The sequence below is a fragment of the Octopus sinensis genome, linkage group LG8 (genome assembly GCF_006345805.1).
Source record: "Octopus sinensis linkage group LG8, ASM634580v1, whole genome shotgun sequence".
Lineage (NCBI taxonomy): Eukaryota > Metazoa > Mollusca > Cephalopoda > Octopoda > Octopodidae > Octopus > Octopus sinensis.
Genome location: NC_043004.1, coordinates 61,335,380 through 61,357,153, shown reverse-complemented (window position 1 = coordinate 61,357,153; position 21,774 = coordinate 61,335,380). Strand labels below are relative to the sequence as shown.

At 35.8% G+C, this 21,774-nt stretch overlaps 1 protein-coding gene across 1 annotated transcript in view; it reads right to left on the bottom strand.

Moving 5' to 3' along the window:
- Nucleotides 1-21,774, bottom strand: part of LOC115214824 (membrane metallo-endopeptidase-like 1) — a 267,550-nt gene that overhangs the window by 66,980 nt on the left and 178,796 nt on the right. The window lies entirely within an intron of this gene.

Sequence of the window (21,774 nt, the reverse complement as noted above, 5' to 3'; positions counted from 1 at the left end):
ACGGGACATAAATGCACTTGAGAGTCAGATTATTCGCCTTTCGTATTTCGGAGGCTGTAATCGGATTTTCGCAGCATCTTGCACCCGTCAACGAGAGCCGTGGTAGACCGTCTAGGCACGAAGTAAATTCGCTACCGTCGTTGACACATAACCCTCCTCAAATAGCAGTGCTAAGTGTTGCTGGGAAGCCGCACACAAGTTCTCAGAACCGAGTAGCACGTGGCTGCCCCCGATCCGTTGATCGTTGTTTGTTTTAACGTCGCGTCTCTACCGCTCGTGCTCATAGGACGGCTTTAGTTCCTTCGTGTTTTAGCGGACGTGCCTCAGCTCTGAAAATTAGGATACTCACCTTGGTTTTTGAGACGAACGGGAGTTCACGAATACTGAGAGGTGAGTACCATCCAGGAGATTGATTACATCGGGCAGCTGGTTGCTACGGTCGTGCTTGCATTGCAAGGTCAGATCCATACCTATAATTAACCGGTTTTGCTTAGGTAGTTTTTTGACCCCCAGTATTGTGACTTCTTTGTCTTCTAAACCTGCGAAGACGGTCGCTACTAACCAGGTAATGGGTATTTCTGGTGGCACATTCAGTACCCTAATCTTGGCAAGACGTTGGTCGCGACAGCTGGGGATTAAAAAAGAGTTGTCATTCCTCAAAGTGGTTGCGGAATTACTGCATTTTCATACTTGGAGTTCAAGATCCAAATTGGTTGGTGCGATAATTATTATTTAATCAGTAGTAGACCCTGATCTGCAAAAGGCTATGATTGTTGAGACTCTAAAGCGAAATGTGAAACTATTTCTAGGAGAAATGTTGCCAAATTATATATAAGAAATATCCAAATGCAGCACTTTTCATCCTCCACAAACAGGCATTTCTAACACAATTTCATAACTTATATATCCACGAAGCACGTATTTAACGAGATGCATGATTGTTTTAGCTTTCCTTTCAGATGTGTGTTTGCAGATTTTCCAGTAAAATTCGCAAGAAACCTAAATGTTATATTGTTGATCGCCAGACCTAAAGCTGCAGGTAATTTGGATAAAGTATGATGACCAGATTAGAAATATAAAGGCGAGCATGATAATGATTCTTTGGGAATTTTCTTTTATTACATTTTAGGTTCTTAGAGGATGAAATATTATGAAACGTATTCGTTTATTGAACCAATAGGCAATTAGCGTCACAAAATATCAATGATTATATCATTCACTACTCGCTTCCGACAGTTGTATGTCAAGTTCAATTTTCATACGGTCAGCATTCAGAGAGGCAATAATTAATGAACAAGAAGATTATAATAATTATACCATTTTGGATACTTTAAAGAAATAATCAAAGGTGTTATATCGTTGTTATGGATGTGCTTTTGCAACGATTAGCAAGTGCAAATTTATTCGATTAAAGGTGAAACGCCCCTTTTGCAAAACAGAAATGTTTTCTTTCGGTTTGTTACAGAGCACAAAAAAATAGTTATCTAGCAGTTTAATTGATGTTACCTTTTCATTTCTTAGCCCACACAATACTTAGCCAAAACTTGTACCAACGATTATGTAATATGATCTGTTAATCAGAAGCGAGCATTCTAAAACATGTAAGCCATATTCGTGGCTGTGGAGGTAAACTAGCCCTGCTCATGTTTTCCAGTGTCAAGCAACGAATTGTTGCAAAAAGCCCATCATTTAGACAGCAGACTGGCAGTTTTGATTAGAAGATGTTAGATAATAATACTGAAACCAGTAGTTCACTGCTAGGAATTTTATGGAAGAGATGAAATGTAAATCTGACTTGGGTGTGAGTGAAATACATAAAGTAAAACGAAGGAATAAATACAGCATGGAATTTGCAAAACAGGCATTGAGACTAACAAGAAAATCCCTGTGCAGTCGTCATATCAGTTCGTAACACAAGATATATCATCCACAAATTTCGCCCTAGCTACCAACAAGAAGGAAGAACACATTAAGCAGTTTGATCTCTAATAGACAGCAATACACCGTTTCTGCTGGTGTATCTTAGAGATGTATTTTATCGGTGACTACAGATTGGTGCAATGATTATAAATGGAAATAAATAGATTAAGAAGTGCATAAATTTTCCATTGTCTTTTACAATGTGAAACATTAGATAAGATGACATCTTACAATGTGTTCATTGCACGATTTTTTATTCAGTAATTTGGATAAGATAATGCATTAAAATTTATATAAGATGCCGAACTATATTCAATTAATGCAATTTTTTACACTCTCGCGAGATTTATCACAATGACGATATTTAAATGTAGATTCTCTGAAGATGACGAACGACTTGAAGAGACATCCTGTGAGCAGACAAATTTCTATTATATCACGTCCTATGGTAAAGGAGGGTAGATTGAGTAGTGTACAAAATAATAACTGGTTGTCAACTGCTGTAATGTTTTTAATCAATGCCCTACTGATTCAAATCTACCCTGATTTAAAGATCAGCAATCAACTATAATTTGCAACTGTTTCAATTGCACGATCTCAGGCAAACCTTCTCTGCTATTTTACTTTCATTTAGATTGCAAAATAACTGGACATAGAAAGCGTTTAAATGACAGTATGAAGACGAAGGATATTGGCAATTAAAACCTCTACGATTTTGATTTTCTAATAATTGAATACCACACAATGGATACTGTTCTCTTGAATCAATGAAAGGTAACACGTTCTAACTTTGCTGCAAAGTTATTGTGGAGATGAAAAGCTTGTTGATTAAATCGGCACGAAAATTTTCCAATAATACATCATTGTCGGAGTGATACAGACACATAGTATTTCACATATATACTATTCAATACATCTCCCACTACACGACTATGTACTAGGAATTTCAGAAGAGGACATTACCACACGATTCTGACACGCTATATGCCTACACTTTCAATCAGCCCTCCCCCAACCTAGCAAACAGCTACATCTAAAATGAATTGTTCGCATTCGTAACCAATGTAGTGAAGCTATCGTTTACATTGCGAATTTCTTCAAAAAGTTGAAATTTAATGGATAAACCTTATCACTCATCCCCAACAAGATCCGTGTAGTAAAACACCCCTCTAAAATATCTGTTTCCCGTAACATCACAATATAGCTAGACTACTACAACCGCCATTCGAAAACCATTTTCAGAGAGGAGTCAATCATATATGCGGCTCATTCTGGAATCACGTTAAGGTTTGGCCTGGCCACGTAATATCTCTTGGACACTAACCTGTTTGCTAACAAACTGCCCGATGTGTGACACGAATATACATCAGTGTATATATGTAATGCATCAGGATAAATGCGAGGAGTTAGTTGATCGCTATAACAACTGTGCAATCCAGAAACTTGACAGATTAAGGGACATCTACATACACATAAATGCTTAATTAAGCAACAACTCAACAAATACTGCTACTGGATGCAAGAGTAGCTATTTTAGCTCCTGGTAATTTGAGAAACAAAAGGATTTCGCTAACTAAGCAATATGATTAAAAAGATAACCAAACTGCAGAATGTGAACTAGTTTTCTCACTACCTCACTCCGCTTACCTATCACATTCTCACGTTTGAAACTCATTGCGCACTAAAATTCACTGGATCACTACAAAGAAATTTTTCTGTATCTTAACCACATAATACAAGCTACAAGTGTTTAAATAAAAGATTTGCCAAAACGCTTTGCTACTGAATAGCCTGAAATTGTATCTTCTGTCCAGTGTAATTCCCAACACACATTCACAAAATAGTACTTATGATGCCACGACATCTGCTTTCGCTGCTATTATCACATCCCGCTACACATTGATACTGCATGATTAAGCAATCACCAATGTAAATATATACTTCACAGATCATTTCTGTCACATCACCATAAAAATGTCTTTCCGGTAAACATTATTCAGTTTTCTTTTCGAAAACGAAGACTTTCTTTCGAAATATAGGTTCATGATAATTATCTAATGTTATACAATATTTGATGTTTTTCTTTTCATTTATTGGCAGTACCATATACACTTTGTCTAACATAGCTCTTGCATTTCTCAAACATATTTCTAGTGTATATATTATTATCATTATTGCTGTTGTTGTTTATGCTGTTGTTGTTGCTGCTATTATTATTGTTATTATTATTCTGTAGTTTTATTTTTATCATGTGCTTTCACTTCACTGCCGAACACAGCTCTGTGTTCCTTGGGTATGTGCTGTGGTTTGTTGTGATGCTTTTATTTTTACTGTTTCCAAACTATTTTATGTCGGATGTGTTTGGTCCTAGTAGTGCTATTTTCTGTATGTTATACATACTTGTTAGTCCCAGGGTATATTTTTATGTATATTTATCATACCTAATGCGCCTACTATGATAGGAATTGTTTGTTTATAAGCTCCACATACCAGTTGTCTCTATTTCCAGATTTTTGTATTTTAAAAGTTTCTCCGTTTCTTTTAGAGAAACATTGTCATCCGTTGGTATTGATACATCGATTAGAAAGCATATTTTCCTTCCTTTTTCTTGATGACCTCTGACAACTATATCCAGGTTAATGGCCTTACTTTCTCTATTTGTGTGTATTGGCACATCCCAGAGTATGGTTGTTTTTTTTCATTTTCTGTGACCTTTTTCTGGCGTGTGTGTATAAGATTTTTTCTGTTGTTATTCCATAGTGTTGATTTAGCTTTCAGTGTACATCGATCAAAATACTGTCGTGACTGTGGATATATTCCTTTTTAGACAGAAATAATATAATTTATGGTTTATTCTCCATCCCCACATATTCTGCAGTCACTTGCATTTCTTTTCTTTACATGTTATTGTTGTTATTATGCATCACAACCATATGTGCGCGACATGATGTTCTCATATCAAGATAAAAGGCGCATGACCTTGCAGGTGGGGCCCAGTTAGAATTTTCTTCTGGTCGAGTAACCGTTCCTGTTCAAAAGGTCCATGAATAAGGATTGTTTACGGATGTTGAACAAACTACCCATGTCACCAACAGTGAATTATCCAAATCTCTAAGAATTCCTTTCAACACACAGCTCTCCCACTACTTCTGCTCATGACCAGAGATGCACATATCGTCAGCCACTAAGGTCAAACAACTGACAAGCAAATCTCTGGTATAGAGCAGAATATTTACTGTAGCCCCTTTTATACCAAGACATAACAACGTACATGATAACACTTTCAATCAGTTAAGATCAGAAGTCATGAGAGCCACTGTCTGATACTGCATCAGGGCATTATTATTATTATTATTATTATTATTATTATTATTATTATTATCATTATTATTATTATTATTATTATTATTATTATTATTAATATTATTGAGTGAGAGAGCAGTTCATGCCATCAAAGTGACACTGGGGTAAAATATACGAAGCCCAATATACCCATCATGACTACCCATCTGATAAGGGTACACCAGGCACATGCATCACAAACATTGTGCGCGACATGGTGATCTCATATCAAGATAAACAGCACATGACTTTGCAGGTGGGGCCCAGTTAGAATTTTCTTCAGGTTGAGTAGCCCATCCCGCTCAAACGGTCCCAGAATAAGGGTTGTTTAAGGAGGTTGGAAGAAGCACCCATGTTTCCAGAGGTGAATTATTCAAATCCCAAAGAATCTCTCTCAACACATGACTATGATGCTCCCCCACTACTTCTGCTCGTGATCAGAGATGCACATATCATAAGCCACATATCGTCAGCCACTAAGGGACATGCTCAACTGGTTAAGGTCAAAGAACTGACAAGCAAATCTCTGGTATAGAGAAGAATATTTACTGTAGCCTCTTTTATACCAAGACAAAACAATGTACATGATCCCAATTCCAATCAGTTAAGATCAGAAGCCATGAGAGGCACTACCTGGTACTGCTTCAGAGCATTTATACTGCATCAGGACATTGGTACTGCATCAGGGCATTGGTACGCCATCAGGGCATTTATACTGCATCAGGGCATTTATAATTATTATTATTATTATTATTATTATTATTATTATTATTATTGATATTATTATTGTTGTTGTTGTTGTTGTTGTTGTTTTCGTCGTCGTCGCTGTTGTTGTTATCATTCAAATGTCAATATTTCTGTGTCATCCTTCAGATCTTTCAGTCGTTGCATACTTTAATGTAACTGAACCATAAAGGAACCTTATGCTCGACCAAGCGTCTGGCTTTGTCCATTTTTACTCATACGTGTATTCAAGAAATTGTTAACAATAAGCATAAGATGGCTGGATGTTTGAAAATTTTACATCGCAATCACTCGCCTCCAATGTCGGTAGCTTAGCTAAATGACTTCTGTGGGAGAAGTGGGTTAACCTATTCCTTTTAAATGGGAGTTGGAAAGCCTGAGTATGTGTATGTGCGTGTGTGCATATGTGCCACTGTATGTGTGTGTGTGCATAAGTGTGTGTATATATTTGTATATGAATGTATGCGCGTGCGTGTATGTGTGTGTGTGCGTGTGTGTTCTCAAAGCATCAAGTGCCAAAAATGAACTTTCTTATCTTCCATTTTAAAGAGTTACAGAATTAACACAGGTTATAGTAACATAAACCTTCTTCCACGAAAAGATAGCTTAAGCTGTGCTCTAAATGGAGGTGCAGTCAAATCCTATTTTATGCACTCAACCACTTTCTAAAATAAGTCGAAATGTAAGCTACTATAAATCGGCACGAACTTTCCGGACAACCCAATATAATGTTGCTATCATGATTCTATAAACTACTGTGATATGTAATATTGTTATGCCTATTGTTAGTATTCATGAAGCGGCCACTGTTACTACGTATATTCAATTTAATAATTGTTCTATCAATAGAGTGTGTTCTTAAATCACAACTAGCTTCTACAATATAACAGAGGCTGCTTCTTGTAATATGAGGATGGTTACTAGTCTGCGCCCTAGAACATGATCGTTACTATCGTCCCCGTGTTACAAATAGATGCAGTATTGTGATATTAATTTTATCAACCCAACCGGTTCAAACTAAGGTTTGGGCAGAAACACTATTCGTCATTGAACAAATGGGGATGATTTGTGAGTACTCATTGTGCTTATGATATAAGCTATAAAAGCCAGAATGGAGAACACACGTGACCTCTAGAAAAGTATCTACGTTTTTAATTTAACAGTTGTCTTCTACATAAATTCCTTATATGGAGCTATGACATCCCCTTTACCCAATTTCTATAATTAGAAAATCTTTATTGTCTTTTTTCATTTGTTCGTCCCTCTTAGAAACTTACAGTAGTCTGGAACAACCGAATCTTAGTCAGTCAGTTGATGGGCTCCACTACCTCAAATGTTCTTAAAATTTAAATCCACATCTTTGTCTATGTATCTACCTTCTCTATAATGTTGCCACTTGATATGAAAATGTTTGTATTAATGGAAAACCTCTATAATTGGCTGATGAGTGCTCAGCATTTTAAAACTTTTGTAATACTTACAACATTTAATAAAATGATGTAGTACGAAATGATCGTATCAAATTACCGAAGTCATTCTTGTTGCTTATTTTTATTATAATCACCCTACGGATTTATATGGATAACACCATACAGAATTCTGGTGAATCTAAATTAAGTACCATATTCATTTGAATCTAAATTTTTGCTGAATATATATATATATATATATATATATATATATATATATATATATATATATACGTATAAATATGTACATACAAAAGTGTATATATAAATGTGTGGGTGAGCATATGTATACATTTGCATGTGTATGTGTTTGTGTATTTGTGTGTGCTTGTATATATGTATGCGTGTATGTATACATGTACACCCGTATATATGCATGTATGTACAGGTTTCGAGTGATGTACAGATTCTACATATATTGGAAAAGATAGTATTATAGTTACGGCTTCGGTTTAAAAAAAAATTCGACTATCTAGCGCTTTTGTCCATTCTAGGGATTCACATGAATGATTTGTTGGTGAAAATTCATACCTACTATACGTATCCGAGTTAGTTCAAAACTCACATATATATAAAGCAAATGAATTTTCTATGAGAAATTCATGTTGAATCCATGAAAGTGACGAAACCGGTAATACAAATAGTTTTTTTATCCCAATCCTTTCTACACTCTTTTCTTAACACACACCCACACGTATATATATGTATATATATATATATATATATATATAGAGAGAGAGAGAGAGAGATATTTATATATATATATATATATATATATATAGAGAGAGAGAGAGAGAGAGAGATATGTAAGGGTTGAGATCCAAGCTTAGGAAGTTAGTAAACTTCAAGCAATCCGTGGGAGGTATAGGAAACAAAAAGTGGAGAGTTTACGTTCAGGAACAATAACAATTGATGGACGATGAACGTTACATACTTATTTCCATATCGAAATCATGAGGAAATTCAAATTAGCTGATTATTTTTGTATAACTCATGGTTAGCAACTAGAATTGGTATAAATCTAAATAAAGAGCAAATTTGAGGGAGTGGAACAGTTAAAGTCCAGATTACTTATGTTTCCTCGCTAGTAGATCCACCTAAATATGTCTACAGTAAACCGTTTATAGTAAACATCATTCAGATCCAAAATATTTGACCTCTTCCTTCCCTTTTTCTTACTAATTGACAGTTTTAGATCTTCAAACATTTGTTTTTCTCTGGTTCTATCGGCATCACCACTCATATCAATTTATATTTACGGTGTGTTAACATAGGTATCCCAAACGACTATCTAACTGTCATACATTTAAGATATGCTTGCCCTGCTGAGTAGGCAGATGAATAACCCACGTCGAGTAATTATTACAGAAGATCGGTTATCCAGAGAAATATGTAGCCTGGTTTTCACCTGTTTCACTTCACCTCAATTTCGACTTGTTTATATATATATATATATATGGAAAAAAATTCAATGGTATATAAATGTATGTTTCCGCTTGACTTTGTATACACTGAAGTGATAGAAATGAATCACAATGTATGGTTTAAGAGGATGAATGCTTGCGTGTGTGTAAGTATATATACACACGCTTAAAATAGAAAGGCTATCAGAGTGTATAGCGGTACGTACATATATGCTTAGTTGGATCTTTGGTATTGTCTTTAGGTGTATGCGAATGCATGTCATTGTCTATATACTTGTGCGGGCGCGTGCGGACACACACGCAAACACACACAAACATACACACACAGAGACACACACGCACAGATACGGAAGCGTGCTTGAGTGTTTGTGTATTTTTTCGCCCTTTTGAAGCTTAACCAGATTCATGGGCCCGGTTTCCCGGTTTCTGTGGCGTATGTGTTCCCCCCAGCTGGACGAGACGCCAGTCCATCGCAGAGTTACTCAAGAAACAGGAAGAGAGAGTGAGAGAAAGGTGTGGCGAAAGAGTACAACAGGGGTCGCCACCATCCCCTGCCGGGGCCTCGTGCAGCTTTAGATGTTTTCCCTCAATAAACACACACAACATCCGGTCTGGGAATCGAAACCGCGATCCTCCGACCGCGAGTCCACTGCCCTAACCACTGGACCATTGCGCCTCCATGTTTGTATATATTAATGCACTTAATATTCGTAAAACGGAATGATTATTGGTATGCAAGAGAGCGTGCGTATGCTTATAAATCTATGCGTGTGTGTATACCGCTTTGGTTCCAAACGATAAGTTGAGTGGATAGTGAAGAATTTTCAAACTTCTCTGTACACAGGGTTTTTAATTTTTCTCCCTTTGTAATTTCACAGAATTTCTAATGTGATATTTTGGTATGAATTATAATTAATTTTCTGTGTGATGGTATGACTAGCGAGAAGGATTGTAAAGCAAAAATAGGAAGATAGAAAGAAAATTAAGTGATTATCATTATTATGATGACTATCATTCTCATATTTCGATGACTGACGCATGTGTACTTGTAATTTATAGTTCTTCCTACAAGATTCAATATGATGTTTTATATTTTATCTCTCTTCCAATATTTAGAAATGGATACAATTTCAGATTTCCAACTGCATATTTAATTTCAAGTTTGAATAGTATAATATGGATTCAATAAGACTTCTTAGCAACATCGTTCTACCTCCTTTTAGAACCGCTAGCATTATTTAAAAATCTCACAAGACAGCAAAATACAAGTGGAAAAGAGTAACATCAAGATTTATTTTTCTTTCTAATAAAAAAGAAATTAATGATCGTTAAATGCTTTGGGCTACAGTTATTTTTACAATCTAACTTCAATTTTTTTGTGTGTGTGTCTGTGTGTCCCTATGAGTGTGTCGGTGTGTGTGTGTGTATACATGTGTGTGTGTTTATAAATATTGAAATATTTCTTCGTATTTAACCTTGATTAAAGTTTCTTCCAAATGGAAAATATTTTTTCCCAATAGACATTCACTCTAATTTAAATGATTAAATTTTCTTGCTGTTATTTGTATGGATTTTGAAGGAAAACAAAAATAGTTCTGAAATAAATACCCCGCTTCCCTCAGGTTGAATTTTATCATTCATTCGCTAACAAGTCAATTACTACCATAGCTAAAATAACAATGAATACGTTACGTTTTCGTGCTGCTAGCACATGCTCTCCGACTAATAAGCTGGATAAATAAAATAATTGTTTGGCAGATGGTTAATTCTATGATTTGTACCTTTCAGCTACAACTAATTACTTTCTAAGTTCAAATCCTTAAATTTTAAGGAGCGATGGGAATACCTTCAAGTGAACAAGCGAACAGTTGATTTCATAAAGTATGACAGTGTCATTGAAGGCGATCGTAGAGTTTGCGATTCAAAGTTAAAACTTAATAGAGTGGATATGTTTATGGCTTCCGTATTTAACTATGTTCCTTCGTTTCTGCTGCTTTCTTGGGAACAACAGCAACTTTGTTTAATTCCTGCAAAAAAGGGAGGTATTCAAGGGCGTCTAAACCAGCCTGCTATAGACAGCAACCAAATTCACTTGATGTACAGACACGTTTAGGTACTGTTGATTGAGGGAAAGAAAGGAACTGGGTGATGTAACTCCACTTTATCGTGCCGGAGAGGAGGAATGGGGAATAAGACTTCAGTATTATTTGAAGAAATAGGAGATATATGATACATTTGGCAAAACCACTACAAAACTTACCTCAAAAAATATAACTACTGTACCAATTCGCTGTATCAAACCCGAATATATATGGCATTGGCGCTAGGCCAATGCTTCCTTTTCAATGGGGAACGGTCTCGCAGCAAGAGCCCAATGGAGATTCATTTGGTTTCTATTTCTCAAATAGGAGACTCCGATGTGTTCGCAGAGACAGAAAAACAAGATTTCCTCCAGATAAGCATTAATTCAATTGATACACACACACACACACACACACACACACACACAAACACACACACACACACACACACACACACACACACACCACACACACACACATATATATATATATTCGTGCTTCTAATTTTTAGACATATCAGGCAACACAAACTGCACGTTATGGGGAAGCCTCTACGTTATTTGACATCCTAGAAGTACCACCAACTGCTTTGAATAGCATTTTGTCCTCTTTAATCGGAACGATTCGTCCTTAATATAAGTTTACATAGCACTCAAAGTTTTAGACTAATGAATTACTTTCGATTATAGGTCATTTGGCTTGGTTCTAACCTTGGACTGAACAACTACATCATAAATATTCCCTGAAATATACCCGAACCTTCATTTAAATTTATTTATTCATTCACTAGAGATAGAATTGTATTTGAACTTCGCAGGCCCTTCCACCTGATTGAATTTCGGCTTGAAGAGCTAAAAGTTCAGCCTGCAGGACATATATCCGGTAAATAGATTTCTAGAGATTTTTATTTTGAAGTATTGAATTTTTAAACTCAGACCAGGGATAGTCTTAACTTAATATTGATGGGTGCATCCAATACCTACTTTGATTAACAAGAGTGACTGTGTGTTTATATAGCACATTTATCGAAGTGGCATTCACCGAAAATACGTTCATCGGAATTATTTTGTGCAAAAGACGAAATAGTTGAAAAAGATTCGTAGCAAAATACGTTCAAAAGTAAACTCATCAAAAATCCTTGAGAAGTGTTATGTACATCAAGTCACATATTTGCATATTTTTTAATATTTGCATATTTCTTAATTAGCAAAACATAATCGAAGCTTACTGTCAATTATCTTTTTCTGATTTCTTTCTTTCAGAATAATCACATTTGCTTTTTAATTTAAAATATAATTTCATTGCATTTAAGAATTTCTAGTTTGAGTGCTATAAGAAATTAAATGTCGGTAGAATCCCCTATAAATTCATCTTAAGTAGTTTATTGTAATGTTAAAACACGAATAACTCAGCGTCCCAACACAAGCATTTAAATGTCCAAGTTTCTTTTGTGTTAATACTAAGACGACGAAAGTTGGCGAGCTGGCAGAGTTGTCAGAACGACGGGCAAAATGCTTAGCAGTATTTCAAACGTCTTTACATTCCGAGTTGAAATTTCACCGAGTTCCACCGTACCTTTCAAATTTTTCGGGGTCGAAGAAATATGCACCAGTTGAACACCGGGATCGATGTAATTAACTCATTTCCTTCCCCCTACTTATTGGCTTTACGCCAAAAGTTGAAATCAATATTAACGCAGCAAGACGGCTAAGAGTTAGCACACCGGGCAAAATGCTTAGCGGCATTTCACCAATTATAATAATAACCACTTCTACTATAGGTACAACCACAACGCCTGAACTATGGGGCGGTGGGGAGCGAGTCGACCCCATCAACTCCAGTGTTTCACTGGTACTTAATCTATTCACTCCGAAAGGATGAAATACAAAGTCGACCTCGGCTGAATTCGAACCGAGAACGTAGCGACGGGCGAGATACCACTAAACATTTCTTCCAGCATGCCAACGACTCTGCCAGCTCGCCGCTTTCTCCAATAATAATAATAATACTAATAATAATAATAATATTTTCTAAAATAGGTGCATGATAACATTTATGGGAAGAATACAGTCGATTACGTATTCCCAATATTTTCACTGGTGCGTATATAGCTGAATGATATTAGATAAATCTGACCCTATGGTGGGATTTAATCGCAGATGCTAATGGGCCTTAACTCAAAATCTAAAATGCATTACGTTTCACGCAATACGAATTCCTCACAAAATTCACTTTTGTAATCCTACTTCTATCAAAAGCACGTGATTAGAACGTTATCAAAAGCATAATTATCCGATTGATTCTTAAGTAGTTGATCTCTATAAATCATTTTGCCTCCCGCATAACTTTCTGAAGATTTCCAAACATTTTTTGATGTAAGTGTTAATATTAATTGGTTATTTCAAATGATGTTCACAGCTTGACGTCAAGTTTTAATGATTATTTTTTAATCTACTAATTCTGATTAATAATTTCTAAAATTACGGTTTTTAAAATATTGCGTCGTGTTACTTAAATACCAAATAATTACCTTGAGATACTTCTCCAAAATGCTTGTAAAACTAAATACGAGAACATATACATATATTACAACATGAAGGCATTTTTCACGCATGAAAGAAGTATATTCTCTTCCCCTGGTCGATGTGTCAAACATAACAGCCAAGTACCTCTCAGATTATACCCTATCATCTTGAGAAATTTGTACATTGTAACCCAGAAAGATTGTGTTTATAGGAAAACGTATAACTTGTCTGCCCTCGAATATATTAGATAATTTCATCATAGGTCCCTGCTGTTAGCTATGACAAAGGGCTAAATAAGCATCAAAACCTAATTATATCAACGCTCCGTTTCTGATAACGGGGCTATAGTCAACTGAACAGAGTCGTATATATTACTGGTGTAATATAGTATGGTTAGTCTACACAATAATTAAGCAAATGATGGCTACAAAAGATTTGTCATAAAGCAATCCCAGGCTTAATCCTCTTACCAAATTTTTGATAGTTATGTGCGCCACATAATGCCTCATTTTAAATTTTAAATAAAATCTCAATGACGATTGCTTCGGCAAAATGGTTTCTGACAGGTTGCAATTCCTATCTTGATAAAATTGACAACACCATTCCAACGAAAGACTTCAGCATACAACAGGCAGTTTCTTTTTCCTTACTCTACTGTATGTAATTATTTACTCTTTACTCTTTTACTTGTTTCAGTCATTTGACTGTGGCTATGCTGGAGCACCACCTTTAATCGAGCAACTCGACCCCGGGACTTATTCTTTGTGAGCCCAGTACTTATTCTATCGGTCTCTTTTGCTGAACCGCTAAGTGACGGGGACATAAACACAACAGCATCGGTTGTCAAGCAATGCTAGGGGGACAAACACAGACACACAAACATACACGCACACATATATACATATATATACATATATACGACGAGCTACCAAATCCACTCACAAGGCTTTGGTCGGCCCGAGGCTATAGTAGAAGACACTTGCCCAAGGTGCCACGCAGTGGGACTGAACCCGGAACCATGTGGTTGGTAAGCAAGCTACTTACCACACAGCCACTCCTGCGCCTATTATAACGTAGTTACATATAAAAAGCCTATGCTTTTATAATGTGTGATATCTACAGACAAAACAACGCTCTACCGGAAACAATATATAAACTGCTTAATACGATTAGGCCAAGGAACGCTATTCAGTTGTAAGACTACACTACAATAACGGCATTTTAATTGCTATTAATGAAGTCATTTAAAAAACAATTAAATGAAACATTGCTAGAGAACATAGTGTTCAGTATACATTGGAGACAAGGAGACATGAACTACCTTAATTTAATGTGGTAGTTCTCAAATACCTCAACCACCTTCAAATCATGCTGTTCGTATTTGTACTTGAGATTTGTCTGTATAAATTGAGAAAAAAGGGAAGCGGAAACTTATAATTAACCATTCCAATAAGCCACAGAACACTTTCAGCCCTGAAATATAATAACTATTAAAATCGTAAAATCCACTTGGAAGGAATTCAATTACATGTAAATATTTCAACCGTAAGAGAAATATGCACACACACACACACACACACACATAGAGATTTGTGTGTATATACGCATACATAACGCATTTACTTATGTATATATAAATATGTACACACACAAATATATATATATGTGTGTGTTTATGGAGGTATATATGTACATACGTATACATATATGTATATGTATTTGTGCATCTTTATATGTGTGTGTATGTGTACTTATATAACGCATAAACATGCGTATGTCATTAACTACATATACCTATATATGTGTACATACATATATGTATATATATACACACACATGCACACACTGACATACATACATATATATACAAATACATACATACTTTTTTTCCATAGAAGTATTCAACATGAGATTGAAAGCAATTATAGACATTAATTTCAGTATAGAATTACGAAGTGTTGCCAGGAATTATTAGAATTTACCCCTATAAGCATGCTTCTTAATGCATTCAATTCCATATATTTCGTTCAATGCTGACATGTCTGTAGAAATGTTCTCTCATTAAATTTCAATAGAGGGAAAGATGAGAACCTTACTTACATTACCGAAATTATTTTCTTTGGCATAGCCTGTATATGTTAGCTTATGTATAGTTTCCATCGGATTCAATTGATAACCATAAGTATTCCAAGGAAATTGTGTGTGGCTGTGATGGTGTGAAGTGAGGCTATACTTCCATATGCGGGTGTGTGTTTTTTTTTATTATCTACTTCGCAATTATAAGTTCCTACAATCACGTATGCATGTATGGCTGTGTTTTGAATTTTGCTTCGCTTCCTAAACACATAGTTTCATATGCAACTCCAATTCTTGGCACCGTGAGCATGCATCTTCTGCTGTGAGGAAGAGAATGGCGATTTAATTCAAAGCCAAGGCGGAGCTGTAGTAATGATATCTAGCTTGTTTATACGAGCCTATTTGGATAGTGACTCATGTATAACAATTATCCCCTATTGCTTGTTTGTTTCTTTTTTGCCATTTGGGCTTCATTTTAGTTACCAACATTCAATTATACATTCACAATAAAAAACAGAAGATATAGAAAACTCTATGTGGACCGTTGATTAACCTGAAATAACAAGCAAAGCTACACAAAAAAATAATAAAAATACATCACTACTAAGAAATGTTTGTTTATGACTTGGTTGATATTTTTTATTTTTATTTTATCATAGCTCTATTCGATCAGGGGTGTATTTGATTAGAGATCTAATATTTCAATGTTATCCTGGATCATACGTGATGCTCCACTATGGTTGTATTGTATATATTGGTCTGCTGCTATGTTCTACACCACCAGCGCCGTATTGATAGTACAATGCGCGTTGTTAGGCTGTATTCTATCCTAGATATTGCCCCCAATAAGGCCGTCTTTGCAAAGCGAGATTCTCTACTCCACAGGCAATCAATGTATCTTCCTTATAACTACAAAAGCTAGAATTAATACGGAATGTGAATTTGTGATTTTTAGGGCATGCATTTAGCTAGCGAGTTATCAATACCTACCTTTGCTGGTGACTAACGCATACATTTATGTATCTATTACCGTATACATAATAAGACTTTTTCCTTCTCAGCAGATCATGCGAGTGCATAGCGGTTCTCAAGCTGGCCCGAATGGGAGATTTTGAAATCAGTTAGCAAACACGTTTCGTTGGCAGCATATATTTCATGCTCTAATACTACATGTAAAGTATCGAAATGAAGACGATAGTAATAATAATAATACTACTACTACTACTACTACTAATAATAATAATAATAATAATAATAATTGACCTTAGTGGCTGACGATATGTGCATCTCTGATCACGAGCAGAAGTAGTGGGGGAGCATCATAGCCATGTGTTGAGAGGGATTCTTTGGGGTTTGAATAATTCACCTCTGGAAACATGGGTGGTTCTTTCAACATCCTTAAACAACCCTTATTCAGGAACCGTTTGAGCGGGATGGGCTACTCAACCTGAAGAAAATTCTAACTGGGCCCCACCTGCAAGGTCATGTGCTGTTTATCTTGATATGAGATCACCATGTCGCGCACATATGGTTGTGATGCATGTCTCTGATGTACCCTTATCAGACGGGTAGTCATGATTGGTATATTGGGCTTCGTATATTTTACCCCAGTGTCACTTTGATGGCATGAACTGCTCTCTCACTCAATAATAATAATAGTGGTTTCAAATTTTGTCACAAGGGCAACCGTTTTGGAGGAGGGAACAAGTCGATTACATCGACCCCAGTGTTCAAATGTTACTTGTTTTATCAACCCCGAAAGGATGAACGTCATAGACGACCGCGGCGGAATTTGAACTCAGGACGTAGTAGCAGACGAAATAACATAAGGCATTTCGCTCGGCATGCTAACGATTCTGCCAGCTCACCACCTTAATTATAATAATAATAATAATAATTATAATCATAATAATAATAATATTTAAAAGATTGATGTTACTCCTCCAGAAAGTAAAAAAACAATAAGAGTGCGACTGTTATCGAATGAACAATGTCTCGAGATGTTTACTTTGAACTTGTGGAAGACACAGGCGATGGCGAAATATTGTTCATTCTATAACAGTCGCACTCTTCTTACTGTTTAATAATAATGATAATAATAATAATAATAATAATTATAATCATAATAATAATAATATTTAAAAGATTGATGTTACTCCTCCAGAAAGTAAAAAAAACAATAAGAGTGCGACTGTTATCGAATGAACAATGTCTCGAGATGTTTACTTTGAACTTGTGGAAGACACAGGCGATGGCGAAATATTGTTCATTCTATAACAGTCGCACTCTTCTTACTGTTTAATAATAATGATAATAATAATAATAATAATAATAATAATAATAATAATAATAATAATAATAATAATAATAATAATAACAACAACAACAACATATTTTATATCTATTTACTTTTCAAATATTTCTTTTAAGCATTTTTGTAGGGTTACCGCGTGCCACGTACGTCTCTGTTAGTTTAAAATCTTACATATCTTGATAAAAGATACATTTAAAATTGTAGAATGAGAGATAATAGAAGTTGAGGGAAAATCGTTAAGTTACGTAAAAACTTTGGAGCTATGACGTCAGAAAAAAGGATTAATTAAAGCAAACAAGTGAAATTTACCTTAAGGTAAATTTTTTTGTGTGTGAGGTGTGAGTGTGTATTAATTTATGTATGTACGTGTTTTATGCATATATACGTGTGTGCATATATGTGTGACATACGCGCATGTATATGTATATGTGTGTGAGTATGTTTGCGTTTGTGAGTGTGTGTATGGATGTATTATAAATGTAAACAAGTTTTTACTTTAAATGTGAGCGTTGTGTGTATTTCTGTTGTACGTATGGCTATATCTATGCATTTTTTATTGATGTAATTGCCTGAGCTCTCAAACATCCAATAATCAATTAAAAGTGTGAAGAATAGAATATATCTCATGCTAAATCCAACTTTTCTAGAATAAGGTATTTCAAAAAAATTTAGTATAAATATAATCAACTCAAAACAATATAATGTTTTTCCCTCTTCTGTGCCTCGAGCCAGTTTTGCTCTAGAGGGCTTACCTTACGTGATGTTATCTGGTTTATTTAATTTCAAATTAATCTTGTTTGGTTGCATATTCCAGAATACCTACTTCTTCCTTTGAGAATATATTAACACTTAAAATGTTTATCTACACTAAAAGAACTTTAATCGCATAAATCAATGTCTAATGAGGCGTTGCCGTCGTAGGTAAAAACAGATGATCACTGCTTCCTGAAGCCGCAGAGTAGATATAAAAAGTTTTCTTGTTTCTTCGAGAAGCGGTGGTAGAATGAAATAATGATTGATGTTTGACGGGTTGTTGAGGATTGTACACACTGACAGTTGATGGTTGGTAAGGAATCATCGTGGAGGCACATGGCCAAATAGTTAGAGCAGCGGACCGGGCAATGTGTGTGTGTTTATGAGCGAAACACCTAAGCTCCACGCTGCTCCGGCAGAAGGTAATGGCAAACTTCTGCTGACTCTTTCGCCATAACATTCTCTCAATCTTTCCTCCTGTATCCTGCAGCTCACCTGCAACGGACCGGCGTCCCGTCCAGGGGGGGAACCTATACGCCAAGGAAACCGGGAAACCGGCCCTTATGAGCCATTGCTCGAGAAGGTAAGGTATCGTCATCATCGAATGAGATGATGTCAACGATTGCTAAGTTATCGTCGAGTTTGTACAAGCTGCGACACATGAAGGGTGAGGTGTCACCGTCGTAGAAAAATGTGATGGGTGACGTTTGGTGAAATATCGTTGTTGTAGTGTGACAGATGTTTTATTAGATATCGTCATCGTGGAGTAGGGTGATGTTCATGGATAGTGAGGGGTCTTCACGATAAAATAAAGTGACGACTGATGTTTTATGAGATGCCGTTTTCGGACCATATGGCTTTAGTGAGGTGTCTACGCATGACAAAATTCCTGGTGATGTGTTGCCATGAGGGAAAAGAGTGACGGTAGATAGATATGCGTGAGTGATAGCAATAGGTACAGGTGTGTGTGCGTGTGTATGTGTGTGTATGTGCATGTTAAAATCATATGAAGTGTGTATGTGTCTCACTGTGAGTGTATATTTACATGCCTGCACGTATGTGCATGCATATTTGTGTACATGTCTACTTGCATATGCGAGCTTCTTTACATTTTATGTCACCTGTTGTCCTATATCTAACAGGGAAGAAGTAGAAGGAGAGAGAACTATCTATTCTTTTAAAATCGGACTGGTTGGTGGTTGCCACATTGAACCAAGTAACGCTAAAAATAAATCATAGTGCCACGACTAGGTTGTACAATAGTGTTCTAAAGCAGTCTTTTACCACTTTTGTATCTGTCTTTTGACGACGGTTATATTGTTTTATTTATTGACGACGGTTATATTGTTTATTGTTTTATAAAGGTGGCGAGCTGGCAGAAACGTTAGCACGCCGGGCGAATTGCGTAGCCGTATTTCGTCTGCCGTTACGTTCGGGGTTCAAATTCCGCCGAGGTCGACTTTGCCTTTCATCCTTTCGGGGTCGATAAATTAAGTACCAGTTACGCACTGGGGTCAATATAATCGACTTAATCCGTTTGTCTGTCCTTGTTTGTCCCCTCTGTGTTTAGCCCCTTGTGGGTAGTAAAGAAATATATATTGTTTTATTCCGGAGACGTCGATAGAATAGTTCCATCTGGCACTGCATGAACCCCAGTCATACAATGTTATTATCCTCAAAGGGTTGGATCGTTATAACGTCCACTCAGCATCACAGTACAATTACCATATCACCACTGGCACTACTTTTATCACAGTATTCACATTCTCTCGACCTTCTACCTTCTCTTCAACCGGGTACCACCACTTTTTACCGGAGGGTATACAGGTTCACAATACAACAAATAGTTCTCTTACTTCATTGATTGATCTGCATTAAACAACGGTCAAATTTCCCTCAAACTATACCCTACCCTCTTTCAGAGGTATTCTTATATACTCTTTTTACTCTTTTACTTGTTTCAGTCATATGACTGCGGCCATGCTGGAGCACCGCCTTTAGTCTAGCAAATCGACCCCGAGACTTATTCTTTGTAAGCCCAGTACTTATTCTATCGGTCTCTTTTGCCGAACCGCTAAGTGATGAGGAAGTAAACACACCAGCATCGGTTGTCAAGCAATGCTAGGGGGACAAACACAGACACACAAACATATACACACACACTTATATATATATATATATATATATATATATATATATATATATATATATACATACATACATACGACAGGCTTCTCTCAGTTTCCGTCTACCAAATCCACTCACAAGGCATTGGTCGGCCCGGGGCTATAGCAAAAGACACTTGCCCAAGATGCCACGCAGTGGGACTGAACCCGGAACCATGTGGTTGGTTAGCAAGCTACTTACCACACAGCCACTCCTGCGGCTATCTTTCAGAAGTATTCTTATGGTCACAAATGGAAGTCTTTTAATCGTATCTGTTCCGTAAGATACGGCCAGGAAGAAAACATTTATTTACATCTTACCAGAATAAACTAATCAATTTATTGTTCATGACTCTACGACAGCAACTAAAATCAGATCTTTCACTTTTCATCATATAAAAGATTAACTATTGACACAATATTATAAATGCATCATTTTGTGAGTGAAATAATTTAATTTAATCTAATTTAAATAATATTTAGGTTTGAGGAAAAGAAAACTTTAATTCACTGTAAGAGACAGGTACTCTAATCATTTTCGAATGACAATTTGTCTTCTCAACAAATAAGGAATAAGTTACGCTTCAAGGTAGAGATATAATAAGACAGAAATATATCTCTGGATAGCTTCTTAAATTCATTCTCTTTACATACGCTTTATTATCTTTATTCTTTTTTTTTTTACTTGTGTCAGTCATTTCACTGCAGACATGCTGCAGGACAACCATGGAAGATTTTAGTCGAACAAATCAACACCAGGACTTTTCAAGCCTACTACATATTATATCGGTTTCTTTTGCCGAATTACTAATTTGCAGGTCATAAACATATCAACACCATTTAATTATATATATATAAATATATATATATATATTATATATATATATATATATATTATATATATATATATTATATATATATATATATAATATATATATATATATATATATATATATATATA